Source organism: Cheilinus undulatus, linkage group 8, assembly GCF_018320785.1.
Source record: "Cheilinus undulatus linkage group 8, ASM1832078v1, whole genome shotgun sequence".
Classification (NCBI taxonomy): Eukaryota; Metazoa; Chordata; class Actinopteri; order Labriformes; family Labridae; genus Cheilinus; species Cheilinus undulatus.
The window spans coordinates 5368642-5379400 of NC_054872.1; positions in this window are offsets into that span (position 1 = coordinate 5368642).

Here is a 10759-nt window from a genome sequence, read left to right on the forward strand (position 1 = left end):
GACACTTTCATGCAGTACACTGCTCAGTATCTAGCAGGTCATCTGCATGGCTTTTCTACATAGTAGTGATTTGCTTCACATCTAAAGCTGTTTTTACTTTCCTTACAGCATTATAGGTAATATTGGTGTGTAATAACACATTTTAAGCACTCATGACTATTAAGGCATGAGTGCTTTACATCACAAGTGTCTATAATGACTTATAATCTGTTATAGTGTATATTGTTTTAGTTATTATGGACACTGGCATTATTATTAGTTATAAGGCATTATAAATAGCCATGAATTCATATAACTATGGTTTTACAGCATTATAGGTGCCTTATAATGCATTATAATTACATTTATCATATGTTATAATGCATTTTTATAGTGATATCAGTCCCTATCACATGTACTGCAACCAGCCACTAGGGGGCGATTGAGATATTTCAGCTCCATAATTCTGGAGCTCTCATGATGACTGTCTCTGTGTTTGATGTAAATATGCTGTGTTGTGAATGGCCAAAAAAAACATGCAGGAAACAGATCTATTGTTTAGAATGTCAGGAAGGGAAACCACACTCTCCACCAGTTGATGATCACTGGCTGAGGCTGGCCTTACACCGCAGGACTCTACTAAAACTTTTTAAAGACTCTAAAAAGACTGAGATCCTCTCACATCTAAAGACAATCTGTCAGTAAGTCACTAGTCTCATACTAAGATTTTGCTAAGGTCACTAACTACAACAGTGGATTACTTCCCATCATGCATCTGGTAGAAATTGACAACAACAACTTTGGGGCAGAGAACAAGATAGAGAAGGAGAAGGAGATTGCATAAGTTAATATCTCTTATAATCTGATGTTTTAAAATTTACATAGAGTAGAATCAAAAGGAAAATTTAAAACTGAAGCAACTAAAGTTACTGCAAAAACCAAAGAATTATCCTGGACACACTTCAGAATAAAAGTATCTTATGAATCATCTCGCCACAGAAACAAACTGAGTAGGTTTTTACTTTGAAAATCCCAGTGGAGGTTTATTTCTGTCATGCCAGCCTGGAATGAATTGACAGACATGATTTCCATCTCTGGACTTGTAAGTAGACACAAGACTGCCCATAAGGGGGGATAAAGGGGAGAGCTTTCTGGGGCCTGACTACATGGGGGTCAGCAAAATCATGATCCATTGAAAATTTAAGCTGTGATAAGTGTGATATTCTATTTCCCTAACTTAATCACTCTTATCAAAGCAACAAATTATTAATGTATTCATCTTTTTATTTCTATATTAATGTCATAATATTTGCCTTTCTTCAAAATGTCAACTCTTTTTCTTAAAACAGAATAAAAATGCATCACCAAAAAAGCTGAAAACTGTAAAAACAGGCAGTTCCAAGTGGCAAAAACCAGCTTAACAAAGAGTAAAATGTGGTTGAGATTGGCTAAAATTGGCATAAAAAGCAGTGAAAAGGTGTTAGTAGAGGCAGCAGAAGGTGGAAAGTGGCAAAAAAACAGAGAAAAAGTCAAGGAAAGGTTTCAGAAAGTGGTAAAATGACTTAAATGTGGCAAAATGGGCCAAAAGGTTGTTGAAAAAAAGATAAGAAGTGGCAAAAAAATGGATTAAAAGAGGCAAAAATTGGTTAAACATGGAAAACGGGTTAACAAAGGCACAAATTATGAAGCAAAAAGGGACAAATGTGGGAAAAATGGCAGGAAAAAATTGGTGAAAAGCAGTTAAAATGTGGCAAAAATGGGTACTGTTGCAGCAACACTCCCTGATAGGTAATATGGCATGGCTGTCAAGCTTGACAGGGGACTGGCATCTGACGAGAGGCGGGGGACAGCTGTCTGGATTAAGCTGAGGCGGGCAGGTGTGTGGGGAAGGAGTGTGGAATACTGCAACACCTAGAGCAACCTCGTGGAGAACATTTGGAGCAAACAATTGACTGTTTCTCTGGTTTTATTTCTGTTTCCAAGTTTATCTTTGAGTTTCATTGCGTGTTTATGTTATAACGCAATGAACTGTCATCCGTCACCACTCTGAGGAGGTAGGTGTGGGGTCTTAAGTGGTGCAAGTTGGCTGAGGCGGAGTTGCACTGTGGCAGAGGTTAAGCTGCAACAGGTAAGGTCCATCTCCCTTTCCTTGAGCTTGACAGCCACATACTAGCATGGCACGGGCAGCAGACGCCTGGAAGCCCTAGACTAACATTACGTCGCCCCAGAAATGCCCCAAGTAGTGCAAATAAACAACCCTGAAATAATTTGACACTCCTTTCAGTAGTTACTATTAGCCAGGATTGCTAGCGCCAATGCTTCTGGGGAGGGAGGACCCTTTTTCTGGGTTTGTCCAGGGCCCAGCCATTTCTGTGGGCAGGCCTGAGTTGACATTCAGTGGCTTCAGACTGAACTACGTTCACATTTATGTTTTGAAAAGTTTACTGTTTTAGCATGCATACACTCCACAATAGCTCCCATTGGCTGTGGACGATGGTCGTGTCATTGAAAACACACTTTGCATTTGACCGGACTAAAGACTTACCATGTCTGATATACACCAAGATGGAGAAAAGACTGCCTTAAAACTGCTTGTTGTTGGGTTTGATGACCACCTTACACCTAACGACTGAGATCACGGTAGCATGCTGCAACTTTGACAAACTCTCATGATTTTACTCCAGTTAAGGAATTTTGTCCGCAACTTTGAAATTGCTTGAAAAGTCGTTAGGTGTAAGGACGTCTTCAGTGGTTCAGCTAGAAAGAGAAACATCAGAGAGGACAGCGTTAACTCGATGGAAATATCCACATAAGTTTTTGGACTAAAAACTCCTGGAAGCCTGCAGCTGTACTCGTGACAGCACATCCCACTGGTTCTTGATCCATTTTATATTTTTATAAAGCATAACACAGACATTTCATTCTGACCACAGAGCAATGTGTCCAAAGATGGTAAAGGACTACGATGTGTCATCTTTAATTGGACAGAGCATCATTGTCAATTTCTGACTGTGACTGTCCCTCGGGGAATAAAGATGAATCATCTTGTTGTTAATGGCATTGACACCAGGTGGACATTATTCCCTGTATGTGATAACGCAGCTGCATAGCCAAGATGGTGGCCATTTAGACTGAGGAATGACCTGCATTAGCTTCTGTTGGCCACCAAGTACTCCTGCAAACTGAGACATCATCTCAGCACTTTACACAACCCACAGTTATCAGGAAAAATACATGCATATTTTGATTTTAGATGTTTCTATCAATTAAAGCAAGATTGATTCTTAATCTTTATATTTGTAATGAGTTATTATGGCACCATGACAAACAGGATTAAGAGAGCTGTGAAAAAAATATTTGCCCCTTCCTGAGTTCTTATTTTTTGCATATTTGTCACACTTCAATGTTTCAGATCATCAAACTAATTTTAGTATTAGACAAAGATAACCTGGGTATATACAAAGTGCAGTTTTTAAATGATGATTTCATTTATTAGAGGGAAAACAGCCACCCAAACCCACCTGGCTCTATGTGGAAAAAGTCTTTGTCCTCCCTTGTTAACTATCCACACCCAGGCCTGATTACTACCAGATCTGCTGAATCCAGAAATGCCTTAAATAGAACCTGTCTGCCATCCTGGTGCCATCTAAATATATTCAAGAACAGATGAGAAACAAAGTCACTGACATCTATCGGCCTGGAAAGAGTTACAAAGACATTTCTAAGGCTTTAGGACTCCAGCAAACCGCAGTAAGAGCCATTATCCACAAATGGAAAAAACTTGAAACAATGATAAACCTTCCCAGGAGTAGTCAACCTACCAAAATGACTCCAAGACTCATCAATGACTTATCCAGGACGTCACAGAAGAACCAAGAACATCTCAAGACCTGCAGGTCTTGCTTGACTCAGTTAAGGTCAGAGTTCATGATTCAACAATAAGAACACAAAGGCTCCTCTCACTTTTGTCAAAACAAATAAGTAAATAGAAATAAGATAAAATTATAATCCCCAAGACTTTGTGGAAATTATTCTATAGAGACAAAATTTAAACAATTTTTTGAAGGTGTTCATCCTGTTACATCCTGTTACATTTGGAGTAAAACTAACACAACATTTCATAAAAAAAAAACAAAAAACAAAACATCATGCCAACAGTCAAGCACGGTTGGGGCAGTGTGATGGTCTGGGGCTGCATAGCTGCTCCAGGACCTGGATCATCAATACGACTTCCGTCGTATTGATGGAACCATTAATTCTGCTCTCTACCAGAAAATCCTGACCATCGGTCTGGCCATCAGTTCATGACCTCAGTCTCAAGAGCACTTGGGTTATGCAGCAGGACAATAATCCCAAACACACCAGCAAGTCCACCTCTGAGTGGCTTTGAGAAAAGGTCTGGAGTCTTTTAGGGTCAATCCCATTTCTACCCCTTAGCCCTTATCTTGGCCCTCCCCTTGGTTTTACATGTTCATGTCAGGTGAAGGGGTGTCTCTTTTGAATCGAGGGCTAGGGCTAAGGGTTACATAGCCCTTTTCCAGCACCACTAGTGGGTATGATGAATTTCACAACATTCACTGCATTCAATTGTGAAATGGCAAAATGGACTTCGAAGTAGGCGTGCAAATGTGAATATTTTCAGCATTTATAAATGATTATAGAAAATACAACAGTTGTATTTTCTCATATTTATTCAATCTTGAACTACTAGGGATGGGAGTTTATTGTATTTTATGTACACGTGTAAACCAGGGCTATTAACTCTATAAATACATGGAGAAGATCAACACAGAGATTCATAGTATGAATGAGATGGTCAAAGCTTTATTGTCATCTCTGATGGCACACTGTTGTGATGATGAACAGCGATCAAGTGGCATCTCATTTTTAAAGGTTCTTTTTATAATTGTTGTTGCAGGTTTGCCATAACTTCCGAGTAACTTGTTTTTTGTTTATTTTTATTTATTTATTATAATTTTTTTTTCTTTCTTTCTTTTTGTATGTTATACGTGCATATAATATTGTGTAACTTTAATATCCTTTAGGTGGAGGCTTCAAATAAGCCCTTTGGGCTTTTTGCCTCTCCCTGCACCTCATATAATTTGTCATCTTTGTCTTTTGTGTATTTCATAATTGTGCAAAATAAATAAAATAAAAAAATAAAAAATAAAAATAAAATAAAGGAAAGGTTTTCACCCCTACACTTCCACTCTGTTTCAAGGGGACGGGGTAGAAATGGGATTGGCCTGACTGAGATGCTGTGGCATGACCTTAAAGAGGGGGTATTATACTTTTCAGATTTTTAAAACATAAATATAAAGTCACAATGCTGGGTGTCCATACTTCACGTATGCAAATTTTCAAACCGCAAGATAAACGTATGTGGCAGTTATCTTGGAAATAGTGTGTAAACTGATTAAAATGGTTCATTGGGAATCTGTCCAAGATCTTTCCAAAACAAGATTTAGATGGAGCGAACTGATGAGGTCACTGCAATAGGATCTCCTGACTGGTTCGTCCGTGCTGCCAGCAAAGCGGAACAGACCGCCCCCACAAGGCCATTTAGCCATTTAGTAACACAGTAATTAAACCCCCACAAAAGGCATAATACCCCCACTTTAAACAGGCCATTTATGCTGGAAAGCCCTTAAATGTGGCTGAATTAAAACAATTCTGCAAAGAAGAGTGGGCCAAAATGCCTCCACAGTGATGTAAAGACTCATTGCCAGTTATCAAAAATGCTTGCCTGCAGGTGTTGCCGCCAAGGATGGAACAACCAGTTGTTGTTTAGTTAGTAGTTGGTTTAGGGGAGATGACTTTTTCACAGGTTTGGATGGCTTTTCTCTCTAAATAATGTCATTTTCATTCATAACTGCACCTTGTAATTACTCGGGTTATCTTTGCCCAATCTTAAAATTTATTTGATGATCTGAAACATTTATGTGTGACAATAAATACAAAAATAAAGAAGGGGTCAAAAACATTTTCATCCTTTCTTCCATGGCTCCATCATGAGAGGCACCATAACAAGACATGTTACAAATATAAAAATAAAGAACATCTCAGGGTTTATCTGCCAGAAAAGAAGAAGAAATAAAAGTAGTAAACTAAAAATATTGGCAAAAACTATGTAGCAATCTTTTCTTAAGTCTTCAGTATCGACATTAAAGTGTAAACATTAAGCTTATTCTATCTCAGAGAGAATATGCATGAACATAAATTCTGTTTTAAACATTTTGTCTTATAATGGCATGATGGATAAAGAAAGAATGGATGCTTTGGCCTTTAGTAAATTGCCAATTCCTGCTTTTGTCTTTTTAAAGCAGTATTAAAAAGATGAAAAAGATGGCTTTTGCACCAAAAAAAAAAAAAAAAAAAATTATGTCCAAAACATGTTTTTAGAAGGTTTTTTATTTGTGCTTTTATTTTATAAGAGTAACTTTTTTTTAGCAGAACAATATCGATGCAAAATAATATCACATGCTCCTTTATGAGATAGTTTAAGAACAATATTCCCAATACATGATAGACTGAATCTTCACATATGTTTTAAATTCTTATCCACTGTATTGAAGAGACATTTCTGCTGTCTTGTATGGGTGCATGTATCCCAGCAGGCCGTGGTGCGGAGGAACCCTGGTGTTGTGAAGAAGCCGTGTCTGACACTTCAGCGGCCTGATTCACAACACCAGCTGACCCTCGGCACCCTCACCCTCACCCTCACACTCAGACTGTCACAGCGCTGTGGAGGCAGAGTGGAGTTCATCTTCAGTGAGTCAGCATTAGAAACTAGAGGCTGGCAGGACGCCACCCGATGTTTACAGACTGTTCTCAGAGGGCAGCAGAACAAAGAGCCACGCCGTAACAGATTTAAACAATTAAAGACGATCAATCGGCCTCTTTATCATGAGCTACAGAGATACACTTAGCTCTTTAAGCTCCTGCTAACCATCATTACACTTATCACTGCTTCCGTCAGTGAAGATGTTCAAAAATAAGAAACACTGAGTACGAGAAAACTAAAATCAGCATTTGTGAAGTTCACTCTGTGTCCATTAGAGGGCAGCCTAAACGCAGCAGCTTTCATCCCCTCTCCCTGAATCCGAGGCTGAAGATCTGAAGATATGAGTGAGGTCGCACCTGGAGAAAAAGCACAGAAACACAAGACATCATTTAAGCCTTCACTGCAGGAGTTATGAGAATAAAAAGCATTATTTTTCTGTCTTTCACATGTAAAAACCATCTGTCCCTCACGGAGACAAAAATGTATTCGCTGCAGTCAACACTGCACAGCAGCAGCAGGTAAAAAGACATTTCAAGGAGCAATAAATGCATGAATTAATACACACTGAAAATACATGATGCAAAAACATATAAAAGAAATGATAGAAAAAGTCAGGGTGATAAAAGAAAGTGAAATTAAGCAAAAAAAATATACACATGATTAAATATTCTGAAAGCAAACGAGATAAATGTGTTTGCTTGTGTTGAACGGAGGTTAAAAAAATTACACTGTCTCCAAAAGACCTAAAAATAACTATAATAATGAAATGATTAGTATTTCTGTAGTGTATTTCTTTATTTATATCATTACTGCAGTAGCCCTGAAGGTCAACTGCATTTCTTATCATGCAAAAAAAAAACCAAAAAAAAACCCATTAAACTAAACACAAAACTACTGAATAATATTCAATATTCCATCATCTTAGTTAACAAAACTCAAAACAAAAAACGGAAAGTAATAACATGAAATGTTACATTTGACTTTACTCATAAATAGACAAAATATATTCATTATATCAATTATTAATTAATTATATATTGAAATTGATGAAACTGCCAATAGCACTAATGATTATCATAATTTTTTTTTCTTTGTTTTCTTCTCCATCAACCTGAGAGGATAAAACCAGTGCTCTCTCCTGTAGGATGTTCTTACTCTAATGTATTCAACCATCTCTTTTTCCTCCCCTCTCCTGCAGCCCTTATGTTAATGACCCAAAATGATGTAAGTTGTTATAACTGTAAACCCTGAGCATTAAATAAAATTATAAAAAAATATTTCTATTACTCTTATTTGCATTTTTGTCCCCCTTTTTTCCTTTCTTTGCCACTGATAAAAATTTTTTACACTTAATGCAAAAATATTCCACAAGTAAAAAAATATTTAAAATGTGTAACGGGTTATTTTGTTAAATTCTTTAAAAAAAATTGCACATAAACAGTTTCATAATATGCAAAAACACAATATGAAATTCATAACATTTGAACGGAACAAAACCAAAGACCTGCTCAGGGACTGTAGAGGTAAATGAGCAGTAAATAACTTTAGTTCAATGCTTTAAAAAAGGGAATAAACATTATGTTGTGCATGGCCCATTTGAAAGTGAATATATGAATTAGTTTAATATTTTTTTATGTTCAGTGAAATTTCTGTGAAATTTAAAAAAAAAAAAAAAACACAAATTAAGGTGAGCCATAAAAAGAGGCCTAAAAGGCAGATCATTCCCCTACAGCAGGGGTGTCAAACTCATATCCAGGGCCAGATTTGCTTCAGTTAGACATCCTGAGGGCTGGACTATTTAGGCCAGGACTGCCAAAGTCAATTGCTTAACCTAAGAGCCTAAAAGGTCAACATTCAACCCTAAACTGTCAACCTCATTTTCAGCATTAGTAAAATATGAAAAAATAAAAATAAAACGCTGATAATAAATAAATAAATAAATAAAATAAAAAGTCAAACCTATTTGTTCAAAAGGTCAAAACACAAAATTTAAAGGCAAAATACTGTTTTCAAAAGGCAAATGTTTGATACAGAAAGTCAAAACCACAAGTTCAAAAGTTAAAAATATGATTTAGATTTTTAAATTATGAATCTTGAAGGTTAAAGTAAGACATGAAAAAAGGTCAAAATCAAGTTTAAGTCAGAATGTGATGACAAGACTAATTTCTTTTCCCACCTTCCTGACTTCTTATCTAATTATTTTTACTCTTTACAGATTTCTATAATTTAACACGGATATTTTAAATCATCCAGGTAAGTTTACACATTTATACTGGAGGAAATCTGCAGAGCTCATACTGGTGGGCCAGTTAGAATAGAAAGATCTTATGATCTTGTGGGCCGGGTACAACTTTACCACGGGCCGGAATTGGCCCCCAGGCCTTGAGTTTGACACCCCTGCCCTAGAGGCATAAAACAATTGGATAGGACAAAATACACAGAAATGTACAGAAGCATACAAACAGTAAAACCTGGAAAAACATTTCAAAAATCTAAATTTTTGGGGATGAATTGTCTGAGGCTGAAGGCGTTTAACAGTTAATGCTGAGGTTTGTGAATTTCCTTTCTGTAACGTTGTATTTAGCAGCCACAATAATCCCAAAATGACTCATTACTAAAAACACGGTAAATATATAGCTCAAGTTATTTTACTACCCTCGTTTTCTATGTATTTTTCTTTTTTTTTTTCTCTCATTTTTGTGGTATGTCTTTTTACTGCTAAAAAAATATATAATTGTCAAATATCTGTCACTATTAAAACCATATTGAGCCCTAGACATTAGCAGTTATTTGGTTATTTGGAACCTCAAAGAAAAGATCAATATGATCCCCCTCCCCACTTAGCTTAAAGCGTTCATAGCAAGTAGACAATATTGAAACATCTCTTTAAAGGTAAATGACAGGACCTAAACCTCACCACTAAACTCTAACTCTCCACCTCTCTAGGCTGAAAAACAGATATACTTAGTGAAAATGTAAAATCTGTTCATTTTTATTTATTGCATTTAATGTTTCCACACAGTAATTCACCAGTTCATTGTTTAATACTTTTGTGGGGAGCGAGTGAACTTAAATCTGATTGAACAAAAGACATTTTTAGGCTTGAAGCCTGCTGATGGGGCCAGGGGTCTACCCCAGGGAAGTTTTCTGGCCTTATTCATATCAATAATGCAAGTCCTAATCACCGAAAGTCATTTTAGAAGCGTACCTCTTGTATGACATAACTGTGATGACTATTTTAAGGCCGAGGTCTCACTGACTGCCAGCCTTGCCTTATTGCTATACCTGTATATGGTTGGGACATTGCACCACAGCTTAAATGGTCAAACTGCCTCCAAATACCTCTCTGATATACATGAAAGGGTTAAAGGTAGAAACGTGACATCCAAGGTAGCGCAGTGTTTGAAAAAGAGGGTTTAAACGCAGCAGGATTTGAACCCTACAGGCCCCCGTAGATCACATGAAACACCAACACTATCATCCCAAACACAGTGAGTGATTATCCTCAGCCAAGCGCTCACAAAAACTCGGTGTGACGGCCGCTCAGTGAAACACAAGGCAGTCGTCAGATGTAACAGTGCTCTATTTGGTTCTCTATTTATAAAGTGCTTTGGTATCGAGGACAGGGCCGTGATGGAGCTCAGAATAACTCCACTTTCACAGCACAGAGTCTTAATCCACCTTGAAGCAGCCAGCTGGGTGTGCAAACAGAATCATGACACGTTTATGGAGGTTTACACAGAAATGATCACGCTTTACTATAACTCCATAGAGTAAAACATGAATATTTATGCACAGTCACAGACAGGATGACTAGGTAATATTTCAAAACTACAATGTTTAACAGAAGGATAATGGAGTTATAGGGCAGTCAAGAGAAAAATGGACAGAAGCAAAAGGAATTATTTGGGATTAATTGACTTGAAAGGTAGAGTTGATCTTTTCTGCTGACCAGATCATAAAATAAGTCTTTAGATCAGTAATACTCAACGTGTG